The sequence below is a fragment of the Caretta caretta genome, chromosome 6 (genome assembly GCF_965140235.1).
Source record: "Caretta caretta isolate rCarCar2 chromosome 6, rCarCar1.hap1, whole genome shotgun sequence".
Taxonomy (NCBI): domain Eukaryota; kingdom Metazoa; phylum Chordata; order Testudines; family Cheloniidae; genus Caretta; species Caretta caretta.
In genome coordinates this window covers 67,868,356-67,887,859 of record NC_134211.1, presented here as the reverse complement: position 1 = coordinate 67,887,859, position 19,504 = coordinate 67,868,356, and the positions used below count along the sequence as shown (strand labels likewise).

At 43.7% G+C, this 19,504-nt stretch overlaps 2 protein-coding genes across 5 annotated transcripts in view; one reads left to right on the top strand and one right to left on the bottom strand.

Moving 5' to 3' along the window:
• ZNF106 (zinc finger protein 106) overlaps nucleotides 1-6,039 on the bottom strand; it is a 78,815-nt gene extending 72,776 nt beyond the window's left edge. For both annotated transcript variants that reach the window (XM_048854921.2, XM_048854922.2), the window contains exon 1: nucleotides 5,844-6,039. The gene's annotated coding sequence lies outside the window, so the exon portion shown is untranslated. The remainder of the gene's footprint in view (nucleotides 1-5,843) is intronic.
• A 174-nt stretch (nucleotides 6,040-6,213) lies between these two features.
• The window catches only part of SNAP23 (synaptosome associated protein 23), a 42,537-nt gene continuing 29,246 nt past the window's right edge, over nucleotides 6,214-19,504 (top strand). Inside the window, exons 1-2 of one of the 3 annotated variants that reach the window (XM_048854937.2) lie at nucleotides 6,245-6,380; nucleotides 9,034-9,196. The gene's annotated coding sequence lies outside the window, so the exon portion shown is untranslated. The other 2 variants (XM_048854939.2, XM_048854935.2) reach the window with 2 other exon arrangements.

Sequence of the window (19,504 nt, the reverse complement as noted above, 5' to 3'; positions counted from 1 at the left end):
AGTTTTTCCTTATACAGCAAAGCTCTCTTTCAGAAAAAAAAATAAAAAAATTCCTAGGGACTCAAAATCTGAAACCTGCAACTGGACAACAAAAGCTATGCATCCATTTTTTCACTGAACCTTAAAGAAGCGTCCTCTAAATATACACTTTTGCCCAGGTTGCTGTGGAACCAGAATACAAATTTAGATTTTTTGAAGCCCTGATTCAAAAGTAACGGACAAAAGAAAAGTGAATATATTTCTGTCAGAGGTGGATGTAAAAGTTTAATAACTTCAGTGTTAAAGTGTTAAGACGTTTCACCCTTACCATCCAAGCCTTAATTTTTTTTTGTAATATATTTATCCTTACAAAACCCCTTGTAGGGAGGAACTATTATACCCATTTTACTACTTAAGAACTGAGGCACACAGATTAAGTGATTTGCCCAAAGTCACAAAGGAAGCCTATTGTGGAGCAGGGAAATAAATCCAGGTATCCTGAGTTCTAGGCATTCCGAGTTCTAGGCTAGCCAACTAATTACTAGCATCCCATCCTTCCTCTAGTATATACACACACGTAACATTTTAATTTCTTTGCACATATCACAACTGTATAACTCATGAAACAACGAGCACCAAAAACCAAGATGCTCAAGTTGTTTTGGGTAACTATTGTTTTATAAGATAACTGATATTCACCTATAAGTTAGACTGATTATAGCAAGTTGAGTGCATGCTGGCATATGTTGGCATTTGATAATGTGTTTTTCAATATGTGACCATCTGTGAAAACTAATATTGGGGAGTTTGATGCTTCTGGAAAGAGGTCTGCCAGTCCTTATTATGAGGATTTCAGTTAGCCCTTCAGTCACACATGAAGGCTGCATTACAGTGGGCAAAATGGTGTAATACGCATCCATCCACACCAGCTTTTCCAGGCACTCAAGGTAGAGTTAAACACATGCTTAAGTACCTTGTTGAACTGGGGTTTAGATACACTATTCCACTGCAAGGAAAAGAGCCAGGTAACCATTTCATGCTATGGGTGCTTGTGCAAGGGTTTCCCTTATTTAGTACAGATATACTTCAAGATCCCAGAAGTTGCAACACAAAAGTTAACAGCCATTAGTTACTGGCAATGGGTCCCTGTGACTTTCCCTCAACTAAAACTGAGAACATCTTAACAACTAAAGTGGATGGGACAGACATTTTCCAACATCAAAAGAAAACAAAAGCAAGAAAGTGTGACAGAAGCTTAGTGCAATATGATAGACATCTCATGTCTATCACACTTTCCACTACATCTGAAAAATGTTTCTCATCTTTGCGAGAAGTTAAACCATCTTTCAACACCAGTTTTCAAGAAAACCTTTAAACAGGATTTCTTCTGATCTGTTCCTAGCAATAGCTGTTTATTGAAGAGGGATCTTGAATTTGGAAGAAAAAATTAGTAAAATTTAATGGAAAAATCAGTTACAACATACAAGGGGGGAAAACTTCTACAAAATTGAGAAATTCCTTGCAACATACAATATTTTCTTCTATAATTTTCCTGTTGCCCTGCTAAAACTGATTATAAAAAAAAAGAAAGAAAAACCCTGTATCACCACCTGGTGGCAGAATTAATCATAGAAGCTTCCAACTACTTGATGCTAAAAGAGACTTTTATGAATTTAAATTTGTCCCAAATATTCGATTTTGCAAAGACAAACTTTAATAAAACGTAAGACCAAGATAAATTGACTCACTTTACCAATCTGTTAAATGAAGATTACAACATTCCTACAGAGCAGATAAATTAAGATCAACATTTGTATAGCACTTTGAATATGAAAAGCAATACATAAGTGCTAAGTGTTATTCTCAGTGATGGATATGGGAGTCATATAAATTAAGATAGTCTGGTGGCCTCATAAGAGAAATATTGACTATAAAGTGAAATATATTTTGCTCACAGTGATTCAGATATTAAGATACCATTAGTTTACAGCCAGCCACTGGTTTGATTCATTCTTGGCCTCTGAACTGGAAGTATGAGACTGGAACACCTCTTATTAATGAAATCAAACATGTGACGTTAGTCTATATTGAAGGGGGCATATGCCAATGCTTAAAGTAGTTGTCTTTCACCCTCGTTAGCAGTTTCAGCAGAGTGGCCATGGAAACTGAGTTACCCTCTCATAATCCTTCCAGTTCAGAGTTGAGGCACATTTGTGATGTGCAGGCAACCTAGAAATCCATTTGCCATGGGAAAAAAAGAGGAATTTGCATTTCTCTGTTTAAAAAAAATTTTTTAAATTTTGTGGAAAAATAAAGACATTAACTGAAGTTTACTGAAAGTACAAGTTTCGCTTATTCAATGTACACAACCTCCAACTCCTGGGGTTGATTTTTGAATGTGCTTTAAATTTACACAGCTAACCATACGCCAATAAATTGCTTCTGGTTACTCAATGGCATATAGGGGTTCATATTTTAATGCATCTCAAATTTCACTTCAGCCTACAGACATGAGTAATGCAAGTTATGAAAAGATGCTGAAAACCTGAAAAATCACCCCTAAAGACTGAGTTTGGCAAGGACAAAGTGCACGCTGATGGTAGTGTGCTGTTTTGCACTGTATGCAGCAAGTCTGTAGATTACATTCAAAATCAGACAATTGTATAACACATGAAACACGCTAAACAAACAATGCAAAGCAGAGGCTGAAACAGCAGGACATCAACAACAGTAAAGAAACAATGCACTGTGACTGGATCATTCTGTTAATTTTATTTTGTAGTAATGATTGATGGCACTGGTAGGCTTCAAACTTGCTTAAAAATTGTAAATATATAAATACAATATTGTGATCAACTCAGTGTTTACAGGACAGGGATCTAAGGGTACACCTACATTGCAAAAAAAATAATAAATAAATTAAAAAAAAATATCCCAAATCAGCAAGTCTCAGAGCCCAGGTCAATTGACTTGGGCTTGCATTATGGAGCTAAACTTAGCTGTGTAGGGGTTCCTGCTGGGGCTAAAGCCCAAAGCCCACACTCCAGTGCAAGCAAGAACGTCAACACTGCTACTTTTAGGTCTTGTCTACACTACAAAATTTTGTCAGCAAAAGCTGCCTTATGCCGACAAAACAGGGGAGGTCTACGCACTACAAAGCTACTTCTGGCAGCAAAACTCTGCTGTTTTGCAGACAAAATAAAACCACCTAACAAGAGGCAACTTTTTATGGCAAAGTGACAAAGCCTCAGTGTGGACTCTGTTTCGTTGACATAACTGGTTTCCACCAATATCCCACAATGCCTCCTGTGACTGCTCTGCTCACTGTTTTGATCTCTGCATGCTCTGCAGGCATGTGCGCCTTGCCTTTCAAAGCTCTAGGAAGTATCTGACAGCTGAGTATGCTGCTTCTGTTTGGGGATCAAAGAGCAAATCATTAAAGTAGAATACTCCTGTTCTTACCTGCACTAGGAACACAGTGTCAGGAAGGAAGGGGAGGGGGACTGCTGTACTGCTTTGACATTCCTCAGCGTGGAGAACTCAGAGCTGCTCAGGATGCTAATCCTGGCAGCTGACGAGACTGTGGGAATCACAGAACCAGACAGGCAGGCAGAGTGGGTTGCTTCAGAAGAGACTGCTGTGCTGAGCAGTCAGGGGCTGACGTGGCGGGGGGGGGTCCCCCTCCCCATGCCTCAGGATAGGTCTGCCAGCCTGCTGAATCCCCCACCCCAGACACACTGTTCTCCTCTCCTTACCCCCACCCTACCCTTCAGCTGAAAAAGCACTGACAATCTACTAAAATGCCCCTGGAAGGTAGGATTGAGAAACCTGCCCCATGAGGCATTGCAAACCCTTCTCAAAGCACCCTGCAGCCAGTTGCACAGTGGGATAGCTACCACAGTGCACTGCTCTGTCAATGCAAGAGCTGTTCGTGTGGATGCACTCTGCTGACACAAGGAGCTAGTGTGGATATGTAACAGTGGATTTAATTAAAGCAGCATAACTTTTGCTAACAAAACATTGTAGTGTAGACGAGGCCTTAGACCAGGAGTGGGCAAACTTTTTGGCCCAAGGGCCACATCTGGGAATAGAAACTGTATGTCATGCCATGAATACTCACAAAATTGGGGTTGGGATGTGGGAGGGGGCGAGGGCTCTGGTTGGGGGTGTGAGCTCCGGGGTGGGGCCAGAAATGAGAAGTTTGTTCAGGGTGCAGGAGGACGATCAGGGCTGGGGCATGGGGTTGGGGTGCAGGGAGAGGCTCAGGGGTGCAAGCTCTGGGCTGCGCTTACCTCAAGCAGCTCCCAGAAGCAGTGGCACGTCCCTTCTCTGGCTCCTATGTGGAGGCACGGCCAGGCAGCTCCGCATGCTGCCCCATCTTCAGGCACCGCCCCTGCAGCTCCCACTGGCTGCAGTTCCTGACCAGTGGGAGCTGTGGGGCCAGCACTTGGGGCAGGGGCAGCGTGCAGATCGGCGCTCCCTAGCTGCCCCTAAGCGTAGGAGCCAGAAAGGGGCCATGTCGCTGTTTCTGGAAGCCGTGGGGAGCAGCCCCTGATCCTGCTCCCCAGCTGGAGCACCGGAGCAGAGTAAGCCCCGGACTCCGCTCCCCAGCTGGAGTTTGAGGACTGGATTAAAATGGCTGGGGGGCTGGATCCAGTCCATGGGCCGTAGTTTGCCCACCCCTGTCTTAAATGCATAGAGCTCACCTGAGTCAGTTGACCCAGGCTCTGAGACTCACAGCCACAGGGTTTGGGATTTATTTATTTTCTTTTTGCAGTACAGGCATACCCTAAGAATTTATCTGTGTTGATATTTAGAGGAGGGACTCAACCGAGCAGCGAATGGAGGAATGATAGACATTATCAGGAAGGTCCAAAAACAGGGGCCCAGAATCCACTTCTGAACATCATGCATCACACCTCAATCCCCTTCTCCTTCAAGCCATTCCTCAGAACATATCTGGTCCATGAAGACCACAAATCCTAGACCTCCTCTGAAAGAAACAGTATCTCATGTAAAATAAAAAAATTCAAGGAACAAAAGGAGCCAATTAGCTAGAGAATAAATGAAGTCGGTTATCATTTCTTTCAAAACTACACTTAAAAGATTGATCAAAAACATATGAACTGTGGGTAAAAGTGTGAAGCTGAAATTCAGAAATATGCTGAAGGGTTCATAACAGAAATCAGAAGAGAAGAGTTCATGTAACATGTAAAAAAAAAAAAAAAAAGGGAAATTTTTGTGGGTTAACATGCTCTTCAGCATAAGTGCTTACTTTAAAATGCATCATCTTCCAAAATGCATCCTGATGATATTTTGGCATGTTACAAGAACAAATTAACATTTGCACACTAATGAGCTCACCCACTGGACATATTTAGATGCAAGTTCACACCTGTTTTCAGATGTGTGCCTACTTTAACTTAATATACCTGAGTGACGGAGTGAGCGAGGATGGGCACAAAGCGGGGCGGCTCCTACGGGCAGAGTTTAGCACCCAGCGTGGCTCTCAGTGAGGAGTTAAAGATCTATAAATGGGCGTTTGCTTTAAAACAAGAGAAATTCTACTCAACCCAATGGCTAAAGATCAAGAGGCTCGGCGTTAGGAAGAACACGCACTCGCTCTCTCTCTCTACGGTGCAAGAGCCGTCCCGCCCGCCCGCCTTCCCACCGCCACCGAGCCCACTGCCACCTCCTATACCTGTCTCCCCCGACGTTCCCAGCAGCCTCCCGGATCTCCATAACCCGCCGCCACATTCCTGAGCCATTAATGATCCCAGCCCCTCCGACGGAGCAGCACCTGCAGCCGCCGAGCCCCTGCCCGCCACACAGCCGCGAGGAGGCCGACAGAGCCCCGTACTCACAGGCCGCGTCCTCCTGGTTCCACAACAGCGCAGCAGCCCCGCCGCCCATCACGCGGCTCGGACCGAGCAGGCCCCACCACCTACCCGCGGCCCGCCGCGGCTCCCACAGGAAAGCAGCGACGACGAGTCGCGCTCGCGACACGAGCGGGAACCGCGGCGCAGAACAAGAGGAACGTGCGTTCCCGCAGCCAATCAGCGAGCACAGCAAACGCCTTGCATTCTGGGAAATGGCGATTTCGTTACCGCGCGGCTCTAGCCAATCTCTCGCTCTCTCTCCGCGCTGCTGGGTGGTGATTCGCGAGAATGGGGCCAGCCGCCATGCTGGGTGTGGCCGACGAGGTGCCTTTCTCTCCGCCATGTTGAAAGTGACTCTCCCCCGCTGTGTTGTCAGGTGGGCGGCGCTGGTTTCCGCTTCCGGTGGGGTTGGTGGCTCTGCTTGCCGGGCAGGTGTCTGTGGTGCAGGGAGACTCGGGATGGGGTATTAAAGCGACGGCTCCGCTCGCAGTCTGGACTCGAGCGCGGTGGCGGCGCCTGCAGGTGGGAGGAGGCGGAAATCTCTGGGTGTGACGCCCCGTCTTTGCGGGGAGCGGGGCGGCCCGGCCCGTGTTGCCCAGCTCGAGGTGGGGTGGGAGCAGGGCGGAGTCCGGGTCTGGTCTGGTGCGGTGCGGTGCGGTGCGCTGGGCTGGGCTGGTGGCTGGGCTGGAGAGCGCTCTGGGCTGCCCCACGCAGGGGCTCGCTCCCTGAGGCATGGGCTGGCTCCCTCTGCCCATGAGCCTGGCCTTAGTGCGGGCCCCAGGCGTGAGGCCGGAACGGGAGCCGGGGATGGGGCGGTGAGTTCCCGGGAATGGATTTCAGAGTCCTGAGCTCCTGCCCAGTGATCGGGCGTGGAGGCTCTCCCCGTCCTGCGGAGCTGTGGGAGTGCTGCCCTCTCCTGGGGAGGCGCCAGCTGTGCTAAAAGGCTTCGCCAGTTACTAGCAACAAAGGTAGTGGGGAATTGGCGACATCTCCAGTTCTAGTCACCGTGGTGACTTAGCTGTGTGTGTGTGTTCACTCATGTACAATGTTCCCTCTAATCTTTGATGGGCTGTGTGTGCAAAAAATTTCTTCTGTGCGAATTGTTGTGCTTCTGTGCAAACTTTTGTGCATGCGGTGTTTTGCTGGGTGCCCATGGTTTAGGATCTGTGTGCGTGTGCACAGCTTAGAGGGAACAGTGGTCATGTGCTTCTTATCTCCTGATACATTGGTTTAAAATGTGTCCTTTATAATGCATTCAGGGAGTGCTGTTTAGCATGTGTAAGAGAGAACTGCTGAGCTCCAGGAATTGATGCTGGGTGGCAGATACGTACCTAGATAGAGAAGAAAATATAAGTGTTTAAGCATTAGAAATAAGAATGGCCTGCAACATAAGAACGGCGATACTGGGTCAGACCAGTGGTCCATCTGGCTCAGTATCCTGTCTTCCAACAGTGACCAATGCCCTGTGCTTCAGAGGGAATGAACAGAAGAGGTAATCGTCAAGTGATCCATACCCTGTCGTCCACTCCCACCTTCTGGTAAACAGAGACTAGGGATGCTCGGAGCATGTTATTACATCCCTGATGATCCTGGCTAACAGCCATTGATGGACCTATCCTGCTTGAACTTATAGGTTTTTTTGTTTTGTTTTGTTTTTAATACGGTTTTGGCCTTCACAACATCCCTTGGCAAGAGGGTGCCACACGTTAACTGTGTGTTGTGTGAGGAAGTACTTCCTTTTGTTCATTGAAAACCTGCTGCCTATTAATTTCATTGGGTTTCCCTTAGTTCTTGTGTTATGTGGAGGAGTAAATACATTTCCTTATCCCTGTTGTCCACACCAGTCAAGATTTTATAGACTACTATCATTATCCCCCTTTGTCATCTCTTTTCTAAGTCTTTTTAATCTAGCCTCACGTGGAAGCTGTTCCATCCCTCTAATCATTTTGTTGCCCTTCTCTGTACCTTTTCCAGTTCTACTATATCTTTTTTGACATGGGGTGACGAGATCTGCATGCAGTATTCAAGATGTGGGCATACCATGGATTTATATAGAGGCATTGTGGTATTTTTTGTGTTATTTATCCCTTTCGTAATGGTTCCTAACCGTTGGCACTTCGCACTGAAGAATGTCAGCTGCCCTCTTCAAGATGCTTTTAGAAGAGCAATTTGTTTCTTTATCCTTATAGAGCCTCCTCATCTCTGCAGAAAGAGTTTGGGAAAGTCTTTATACTAGGTGATGGCTGAAAGAAAGGTTCTTAGGGATGTGGAACCCTTATGCTACTCATTGCCTTTGCGGCACATGCAAACCATGCTTATATTGTTGGTTTATCAAACCTTTGTGCAGATCTGGAGCATATGATAAATGGCATGAATCTTCTACTATGTTAGATTTTAAACATCTAATTTGATATTCTTTCTCCCTGGCCTTTATAAGGGAGGGATCCTGTTTGCTTTCTGTATGAACTCACAGTACCTAAGAAACGCTATCAGGTAGTTTTTAAAAGAAATAAAATTTCTATTTTTAGTGGTTTAGAACATAAAACTGGTAGGTCCTGCTTCCCTGTCAGCAAACTGACAAGGCAGCAACCCCCAGTAAGCTTCATAGATATTTAACAACTCTTCCCTAGTTCTTATCCAAATGTCTTGAGGTGCTTTATAAACTTTTAGTTATCTGAGCCATGTAGGATTGTCTGAGAGGTACATAAAGAATACTGGATCACTTCACCCATCTGCTGTAGCCTCATCTGGGATGGAACACAATTACTGTTTAATAACAGACAGCAGAAGTATAGCCAAACGAATAATCTATCAAGTAGAATTTGCAAGGGAAATTTAGGAAGGTGTAATGTATTTACCTGGGGCTGGGTAAGTAGAGTACACCAGGGTTTAACACCCCTTCTGTCATGAAAAGTGACATTGTCTACCTCATGAATCTGAGTGAGCATATTCCTTAATTTTGCAGATTACACATAATATCATGCCTTCAGCAATATGATGCCCACTGATAATCCTATTGGGATATTAGTTCAGTATTCAGCTGGAAGAAACATGTTGTACATCTATTCTGCTCCTCACAACGCTTCAGGGGTTAGAGTTCAGAGTAACAGCCGTGTTAGTCTGTATTATAAATTGGTTAGTTGCTAAGGTGTCACAAGTACTCTTTTTCTTTCAGGGGTTAGAGTGGCTGCTCTAGGAAGGCTCTTCGGGGACAAAGAAGTGGGCTGTCCCCAGTGCTGATGAGGGGGCTCTTTGGCTTATCAGTGTCTGGCAAGTGGATTCTGAGAGAGGCCCAGTACTGATCTGGAAATTCATCCCTTTGAGTACCTCACTCTTCTGTAAGTCTAGGCACATTTGGGACAGCAACCAACTGTACAGTAAGGTGTTAAATTTGTGTATAATAGATGGTCTTCCAGCCAATCGTGGGAGGGCTCTTATACACTGGTCATGGGGTTTTCCCAGAGGCAACAAGCTGGCTCTGCTTGGACAAATGAAAAGCGGAACATACTACAAGAAGAGACGGCTGGAAGAACAGGCACTGGTAATGCCATCTCATCTTTACAATGTGTTCAGGAAGTTGATAAGAGAAGCCAGGAAGGGTGCAGAATGGTATCTTTGTTTTTTTTTTTTTGTTTGTTTGTTCCCCCCCTCTCCCCCCACAGTTGCTTTACTTGTTTGGATATGAGACAGACTTTGAGGGGAGGGGAATATGGGAGGGGGAGGGAGGAGGTTCTGGTGCTGACACTTTATAGTGTCCTGCAGCAGGAATCTGCTGTGCCTATAACATAAGTAGGCTTCTTCTCCTTTCAACTAATAAAGGGATTTAAAAAAGCACATGCGTTTCTTCCATGCATTCTTTCATGTAAAAGATGTAGTAGTCCTAAGCCAGCTGTTTTTGTCTTCTAAATCACCTAATTTCAAATTTATGATAGTACTGCTCATCACTTTTTATCTCAAATCTCTGTGCAAACATCAGTATATTAAATCCCTGCATTCCTTTGGGGATAGCCATTATCTCTCTTTCAGTTGTGATAACTGAGGCACAGAATAGTTATGACATGAGTGAGGCCACACAGAAAGTCACTGTCAGAGCTGAGATTACAGCTCAGGAGTCCCACTTTGTTGCTGAAACAATCATGTTTGTCTCTTATTTCCTGCCTTTCTTTCTTTGGAAATATCTCATACCTGTAGATGCTCCTGTCAGCAGCCTACAGTTTGGTGTTACCCTGTTTTTAGTCAAGTGTGATTGTGTGTACTCTACTTGCGTTCTTTACTGGTGCTTGCACAGAATTTCACAAGAAATCAATGAGCTAGTGAAGGAGTTTCTTTTGAGGAGAGTTTTGTTAATCTTATTCACTTTTACTGGTAAACACACCAGATTAAACAAAGGATAAATCAGGTTAGTTATTTGTATAGTCACCTGACAAGGTTTAATGCAATAATTCAGCACAAACATTTTATTCTGCAACACATGATATCCTTAAACCTATACTCTGGGAAAACTTTTAATTCCCTTGATTAAGGGACAGGGCCACATATGCCTATTTAGTATCATTACCATAGTTCGGCAGTTTTGTGCTCCATAGAATTTTTCTCTGGCTAGACGTAAAATTAATGCCCAAAGGGACACAGTCAATAGTATTATCCCACTAAGAATTTCTTACCTTATATTGTCATAAGTAACATCTGCCATTAATCTAATGGAAAGATCCCATAGAAAACATTGACTGGATTTATAGACTTTAAGGCCAGAAGGGTCTATTATGATCAGAAGGACATAGGTAGTAGAACTTCACCCAGTGATCCTTGAGTCAAATCCATGATGTCTGGTTTAAACGAAGCATATTTTTTAAGTACAGATCCACTTTTAATGTAAAGACTCCCAGTGATGGAGAACTAAATACTTAAGTAATCTGTTCTGATCGTTAATTACCCTCATTGTCTTAAAGTTCTGATTTATTTCTAGTCTGAATTTGTTTATCTTTAACTTCCAGCCTTGTATCTTGTTATGCCTTTGTATACTAAATTCAAAGAGCGCTCTCTCAGAAAAAACTTCCTATGCAGGTATTTACAAACCATGACCAAGTCTTATCTTTATTTATCTTCTCTTGGATAGACTAAATAAACTAAGCTTCTTTAATCTTTTGCTGTAAGGCACATTTTCCAAACCTTGAATATTCTTCTGGCTCTCTGCTGAACCCTTTTCAATTTCGCATCTTAAACTGGACATGGTATTCTCTGTTTAGGGCAACAGAGAGACTATTGCTGGAATACTATGTCTCTACTTTTACTTGTGATTCCCCTACTTGATGTCCCAGTATTTCTGGTGCACAGGAGCTTTTCACTAACAATAATGGCTCTTTGGTGACTCTTCTGAAATAATTGGGTGATCACTTGCAGATAGAAGTGGATATTTGTCACAGACTGATTTATTAATATCTGTACAGATGCCCATTATAATGGGGGGATGTTATAGAAGAAGCAAGTTCTGTGAAGCATTTCTCACTTCATAACAGCATTCTCTGTCGTCTTAGGGTAAAGCTTTAGCCAACTGCTCTCTATCCGAATGTTGGTTTTGGCAAAATAAGGCAGTAGCTGTGTAGTGGTGGTGATTGTTAGATGGTGACCAGCTCTACATCCATGTGGTGCTGGCACTTCAACCTGGGTTGCTTCATCAGGCCTCCCAGCAGCTTCTTAGATATGTTGGTATGCGGGGCAGGACTCACCCTTGTAGGACTCTGCAGATGAGGGTTTGTCAGTGGAGGAATAGTTGCCCTCTGGGTCTGCTCTGAGAGGAAGGATATAAACTATTTCAGTATATTTTTATTCATCCCACCAGCTTCTTGTGGAGAGACAGGAGTATTCAGTGATCAAAGATATCAACTATTGTACTACATTAGACTTTTGTATAGTCCAGTACTTCTCAAGCTAGTGCCTTTTTTTATTCAGACACACAATTTTGTGGACCCCCCCCCATTATAAAAGTAAAAAAACAAAAAAACCCTAAGTAACAATAAGCCTATATAATACAACTGTCACTGCATTTGACCTCACAAACACAGAAGATTTTGGTTCACTGCCCTGAAATTATTCTGGAAATCTTGTTTTTGCTGCTTGAGAACTGTAAGAAAAATTTCAATGCCTCACAACCCTCTGACTGTCTTTTGTGATCTCCCCTGTCCCCTTTCTGGAGAAGGGGTGGAGGGTCACAACACACCAGCTGAGAAACACAGGTATAGTCTAAATCCTTTCCATATTATATGGAATGTAGTCTTCCCCCCCATCCCCCCCGCCCCTTTTGTGGAAGGCATGAGAGTACATCGTACAAAAGAGGGGAAATCCTACTAACTTAGTGAATGAGACGCTTTAACAAATGTAATATTTAGGAGGAAAAAGCAAGTGCTAGACTGGGGACAATTACTGGAAAAAGGAACTGCCTGTAGACTTAAAATGAATTGTGTTGTAATTTTTTTTAATCTAGATAATGAGCTGAGTTATGAGGTAATTTACCAGGTTGAGACATTAAAGATCTGAAAACTTGCACCATGATTTGTTAATAGTGATGAGCTATTTGCTTTGTATTGTTGGTCGGTCAGTCTTGATCACAAATATTTTATTTCCTTGTTATTTCAGAAATTAAATTTGATTCCACACATCTTCCTCCCCCCCCCCCCCCCCCAAATCATTCTGACTGGATGTGATGCTTATTAAATGCACGTCACTCTTAAACTATAAATTGTGCAAATGAATGACTTCTATTAAAATTTGCTATGTTATGTGGCTAATGCATTTAAAGCTACTTGACTTTCTAACACACTAGGTTGTTAACCTGAGGGAACAGGTAGTGCTAAATGGCCTTGCGGTTCTTGGGACTCTACCTGCACTTGAAAAAGTAAGGAAACTGGTTGGATGTTACAAAGCAAATATCTCCAGCAATCCTGTTGGATTAAAGAATAAGATTAGAGCTAGTACAACATTTGGTATCTATTAAAGTCAAAATGATTTTTGTGAGTGCCTGTAAAGTAGAAGGAAGTGGAGAGAACTTTAAGGGTTTGTGTTGGGATCTCTTCCTGATCATTGGGGTACTAGTGTTCTTAGCACCTGAATCTCATTCAATATGATACTAAAAATAGATGGAGAACAACAAGAGTGCTTCCTAGAGCTGAGATGGGTCCTGCTGATAACTACAGAAGTACACAAACAAGGAAATACTCTCGTGCTTTTAGAAAATACAGGATATGTGTACACTGCAGTAAAACATCCATGGCTGGCCCATGTCACGTGTCTTTGGCTCCGGCTGCTGCAGGGCTATAAAATTGCAGTGTAGATGTCTGGGCTTGAGCTGGAGCCTGGCTCTGGAACCCTCGCAGCGTGTCTTATTGTAGTGTAGAGAGATCCACAGGGCTCAAAATAAGTACCTGCCAAAAATGGAGTGGAGGAAGTACAAAACTGTCTAAGAGAAATAATCTTAGATTTCCTAACATTAGAGGAATTAAAACTACTTTATTTAAAATATCTTTTTTTTAAATCTCCATAGCATTGGTTGTGGCCACAGCTGCCTAAGGAGGAGAAGCAGCAGAGGGGAGAGAGCTGGTACAGAGAGCATTGGGAAGAGCAAAAAGTCAATAGTGGGTACTGGCCAGAGCTGGGGAACCCTTGCTGTGTTAGAGGAGAGCTTGTTTAGAGGCCCCCAGAAAGGAGGGGAAGAACCAGCCTAGATAGGAGAAGCTGATTCCAAAACAAGAGGGTTGATGCTCAAGGGTAGATGTAGGACTTGCAGGCAGGGACACCTTGGTGAATGGAACACTATGGGAAGTCCCCTTGCTGCAGGAAGCCAAGCCCAGAACAAGGGGCGAGTCTGGAGGGATGTTCCCTGAGCAGCAGGAGCTCTCAGGTCTGGAGGCCTGACTTGAGTGCAATACTGTGGAGAGTTCTGTGGCAGGGAACTTGACTTGGGGCAATGAGAGAAGACTTCAGGAGAGGAGTGACTCTTGGAGCTCTCAGGCAGCCTGGAGAGTAGGGCCCTGGAAAGGGGCTAAAAGAACTTTGACGGGTGGGTGACCTGTGAACGGTGACCTTTGAAAGGGTTTGAAGAGCTACTGTGTTGTAATCTTGTCTGTCTGTGGGGATTTGAGAGGAGCTGTTTTTACGATGAGTGATAAGTGAACTGAGACACTCCATATGAATATAGGGTTTGAATTTGCACCGAAATATAATATTCCTTTGTGCAGGTGGATTTCATGGAGAAACTGAGACAGGCCTGACGATTGTACTATGGTCTGCTGCAGGAGGATGCCCCAGGTGGGGCTCATCAGATCAGTGTTGCGTAGTCTATTTTAAAAGCAAAATAAAACCAAAGTAACCATGTGAGTTGCAGAAAGTATAAAAATTAGTGTGCAGTGTTTTCCTCATGCTGCCCTGCCAATGTTCTTCAAATGTAAGCAGTGCAAATTAGCTCTTGAGGTGAGTCTTCATGTTTATTTAGTCTTTTTTTTTTCTTACAGTGCCAAATATACTTTTTCTTTTTCCCTAGGAATATGACAATCACCAGCACAGACCACTGAACAGATATTAGAGGCTAACAACTTCTGATTACTAATAACCTGGAAGTATGAAGTGGGGAAATTAGAGATGAAAGTATTCCATAGCCAGATGTTGGGTGTGGAGTTTCTTACTGCTGAATCAGTCTGAGATTCTTCCAGTTTCGTTCACAAATTGGATATCAATTTTTCTCTCGCCTCTCCCCAAAAGGACAGTTATTGTACAAGGCAAACATGCAATGTTAGAATCATAAGATGTAGTAAGACCCTGGCTTTGTCATCATTCTCTGTACTCCAGCAGTAACTATCCTCCTTGGCTGACAGATAACTTCATTTTCTTTTCCCTCACCCCTTTATTGGTTACACTCAAGAAAAAAGGGGGAACTCTTATCTGCCATGAAAAGCCCTTTATCTGATTTGGGGAACAAGCATCAAGACATAGCTTGTTCTCTGATACTGGTGAGGAAGGAAGAATTTGTGAAGCTGTATTAGCTGAGCAATAGCAGAACTGGAGGGAGGGCAAATGGTATGGTGGAGGGGGACATTTCTGGGAGGGAGGGGATAGTGTGAGAGGCATGTCTGGGGAGAGAAGGGACTTGGCTAGAGGATGAAGGGGTCTCATAAGTTGATTGAACTGTCATCTTTGACAGTCCAGTTTAAATCTTGTTTGAACGCACCTACCCTTAGCAACATTTTTTCTTAAGTATGGAAATCTTTAATTGTGAGGTTGTTTTTAGTTGTTCTCGATTCATTATCTAATTCAGGAGGACTATACAAACTCCCTGTTGCAGACCACAGCTTGAAATCCACTACGGAATACCTGTAGGTGATCAGAGTTGCTTATGTTAGAGGCTCGAGTGATCATTGTTAGATGTATCCCTGGATAAATTTAACTATGATAAAATTTACAGTTGACACAAATATTGAAGTGGTTGGAAATATACAGGAGATAAGCACCAAATGCCAGTGACCTGGATAACTTAGAGTAGTGGAAGTTACAGGCAATGATGGAAGATATATTAATGTAAAGATCTACACATGGGAGACAGAATAATAACTAAAGTACCATATTTATTGCAGTCAAGGAAATTTCTCATCTTTCTTGGCTTCACTGGTTTAAGATTACTTTGTTGTCTCGGCAAACACCATTTGCTTCAGGGAAGGCTTGTGACAAGAGTTTGAGGGGGATGTGTCTACAAGATAATGTCTGTTAGAAAGTGAGAACTGTTGCTGAAATGGGTGAACAGTGTTTTCTGTTTAGTTACATGTTTAGAACTTCTTGTTTTTTTGAATATCTTGACACTAGAATTCAGTCTTATTTTTTTACATTTTTTGTAGGTCATAAAATTTACCATAGCTGCTGATGGTAATACATTACTTTCCATTCATGTTCTGTTTGCCCTGTGGAGAGTTGGATTTTGTTTTCAGGGAGTTACTCTTCAAATATTGACTTTTTTTTCTAATTTAAACTGTTATGTTAAAGTATCTGTGGCTAATATTTTCGAGTGAGGACAGCTGAAATCTCTTTCTTTATGGAGGAATAAATAGGTTGGTTTTTTTTTTGGTAGAAATACCTTTCTTTGTATAAAAAATGTGCAGAAAAGGGCTACTAGGATGAGCCAAGGAATAAGAGGAGACTCAAAGAGCTTGGATTGCTTAGCTTAACTGAAAGAAGGCTATGGGGAGATATTATTGCTCTCTATAAATACATCAGAGGAATAAATACCAGGGAGGGAGAGGAATTTAAGTTAAGCACCAGTGTGGACACAAGAACAAATGGATATAAACTGGCCATCAACAAGTTTAGGCTTGAATTAGATGAAGGTTTCTAACCATTAAAGGAGTGAGGTTCCAAAACAGCTTTCCAAGGGGAGTGGAGCAGTGAGGGCAAAAAACCTAACTGGCTTCAAGACTGAGCTTGATAAGTTTATGATGAGACTGCCTATAATGGCATGTAGCTGATCTGCAACTGCTAGCAGCAAATATCTCCAGTGGCTGGTGATGGGACACTGGATGGGGAGGGCTCTGAGTTACTATAGAGACTTATTTCCCAGGTGTTCGGCTGGTGGGTCTTGCCCATATGCTCAGGGTCTAACTGATCACCATATTTGGGGTTAGGAAGGAATTTTCCCCCAGGTCATATTGACAGATACCTTGGGAGTTTTTTGTCTTCCTCTGCTGCATGTAAGTAGGGATCACTTGAAGGTGTAAACTAGTGTAAATGGTGGATTCTTTGTAACTTGAAGTCTTTAAATCAAGAGTTGAGGACTTCAGTAACTCAGTCAGAGGTTAGGGGGTCCATTACAGGAGTGGGTGGATGTAGTTCTGTGGCCTGCAATGTGCTGGAGGTCAGATTAGATTATCATGATAGTCCCCTCTGACCTTAGAGTCTGAGTCTATGCTAGGGCGTGGAGTTCAATCCATAATCCCCTTATGTTGAAACTGCATCATACAGTTGGGTATGTTTCTTAGTGGTCTATTTGAAAAGAAGACCATCAAGGTTTAATGGACGCTCTATTGTTAGCCCTTGGACACTGCCCCTTGAAATTCAAGAGAACCACAGAAAAAAGCAAATAAACCCCACATTTAAAATGACAGATACATGTAACAATTCTCCAGTATTGGACAGTGTCAGAATTGGTGCATGGACTGTGGATCTGAGCCTAAATTTTTTTCACAGTTTGGATTGATATAAAAAAGATATCAAAAAAGTTATATCTTCCCTCCAATTTCCCTAAAATTAAGATACTTCTCTAAGGGCTGGATCGAGCCATTAACCTCTCACCTTACCTGAAGGACCCCTGAATTAATTGAATCCATGAAGTTGCTGAAGGTGGAACAAGTACACATGCCTCTCCTACCGACCAGGGTTAGGAGCTTCTGTGTCAGAAGGCTCAAAGATAGACTGAGTCTTCTAGACCATCCCAACTGGGAATGCAGGATTGAAGGCCCTGTTTCTCTCCCCACCCTTTTTCCCTTGCTGGTCTGCCACTAAGGCTGGTGGACCCCAGGGAATGCTTTTCATACACCTCCTGTTTCCTCCTTCAGACTGGCTTGAGTGCATGGTTCAGACATGAGTGGCCTTGGCAAGATGCACAGCCATGTATTGCAGGTTTAATGTAAATTAAAAACTTCTACATCAGACAGGGTTTCTGCATCTTTGTATGGTTACCATGAGCAGTGATCCCAAGATGGCTGTAATATTTAGTTAATTCACATCAGTCAATTTCCTTTGGAATGGGTGCATAGAAGAAAACTCAATTTGTTTTCACTAACAGTAGAAGTCAGAAGTTGCTAGACACTAGCGTTCTAAATCATGGAAAAAGTGTGGATGCCTTTCTAAAATTCATAAGCTTGTCTTTACTCAAAGCAATATACTTTTGTTCCAAATTTGTTTCAGATTTTATTTTTGAAAAGTTTGTGGAAAGCCAAACTCTTTTTCAACATCACTGCTTAGATGTCCACTTTTTAAAGCAAACTTTATATAAAAAAAGCTCAGACTAGATGCAGTATCTAGCTTTCATTGAGGTATTGGTTTTACCCAGTTGTTTTAAACAGGGTTGTCGGAGGCCTAGAAGCTGTGACTTACCTAAGTTCTATTTTATCTGACTTACAGACCTTAAGTGCTTCTTGTGCTTTGGCTTACAGCCATGTGACCTCTAAATAGCTACATGGAAATATGGTGCTATATATTAACTCCTGTCATTTTGCTGGTGAAGGTCACCTATTTGACAAGTATGAAACTGGTACTACAGTAGAACCTCAAAGATATGAACACCAGAGTTATGGACTGACTGGTCAACCAGATGCCATGTGGAACTGGAAGTAAGCAATCAGGCAGCAGCAGAGACAAAAAACCAACATACTATACTGTGCCTGTACTGCATCTTAAAGGTAGGCGCATCGGGGCTGCCTGATCCCACCCCACCACCTACTTGCCATGTGGGAAGCACCACTTACAGGTAGGGGGTGAAGTTGCTGAGTTTCACTGGCACAGCTATGAGCCCCCAAGAAGGCAGAGCAGGAGCAGTGCTGGGATCTGCAGCTTTCCTGTAAGCTACAAGCACAGTTTCTTTCCTGCCCCCTCCAGGAAAGAAACTTCCCGAGTTCCTGCTGGAGCCTGGCCTGGAGTGTTTGCGGCTGGAGCCCAAGCTCCTGCCTGCACACTGCACTCTGGAGGAGCAGCTCAGTTTTAAAGGGCCACAGCCTGCACCATGTACCACTGACTCTATGGTGTCCCAGGGTGTCTTATTCATCACGCTTGTAGCCAGGGGCTAGAACCAGCTGCCTGTGCACACTCCCATTTGCTGGGCAGCCACTTACAGGTAGGTGGTGAAGATACTGATGTTCACGGGCATAGCTGTGAGCTCCCACTCTGAGCAGTCCGCCCTGAGGAGCATCTCATAACATCTTGTAGAGAATTACAAACACTTTAGAGTTACGAATAAGCTCCATTCCCGAGGTGTCTGTTACTCTGAGGTTCTACTGTATGCCAAAGACAACTGTTGAATAAAACTTGTGATCAAATTTGGAACCTTCATACTGTAAATAGAACTTGTTTTACTATGGCCAGGGAGAGGGTGTGGCCATTATGATTTGCAGGCCATGTGATGATGGTGTCTCCCATCAACTTGGCACTGACCCTTTACAAGGGAGCCATCTTCTTTGCAGGGTAGCAGTAAAGTTGATACCAAGTCCTGACATTACTCCTTTAATTGATGCCATTGCTAATATTTAAAGCAGTGTCCTGCAACTCCCCCCCCCGGCCCCTCCAGCTACATCTGTGCTGCACCTCACTGGTGGCAGCATGTAGGGTATATGTAGCTACGCACAGCAGTCAAAAGCAAGCTGCGTGCTACACATCTCCGTGAAAGGCTCCAGCAGAGGGAAGCAGCACGGAAAGGTTCTAGCACAAGGGAGGGTAAACTATGGCCTGCAGGCTGGATCCAGCCCGTCAGGGCTTTCAGTCCGGCCCACGGGATTGCCAGCCTGGTGGCACAGCGGGGCTAAGGCAGGTTCCCTGCGGCCGGCACCACGTCCCTGGGGCCGCAGAGCGCTTCATGCGCTATCCTTGCCAGCAGGCACTGCCCTCCTCCTCCTCCCCCC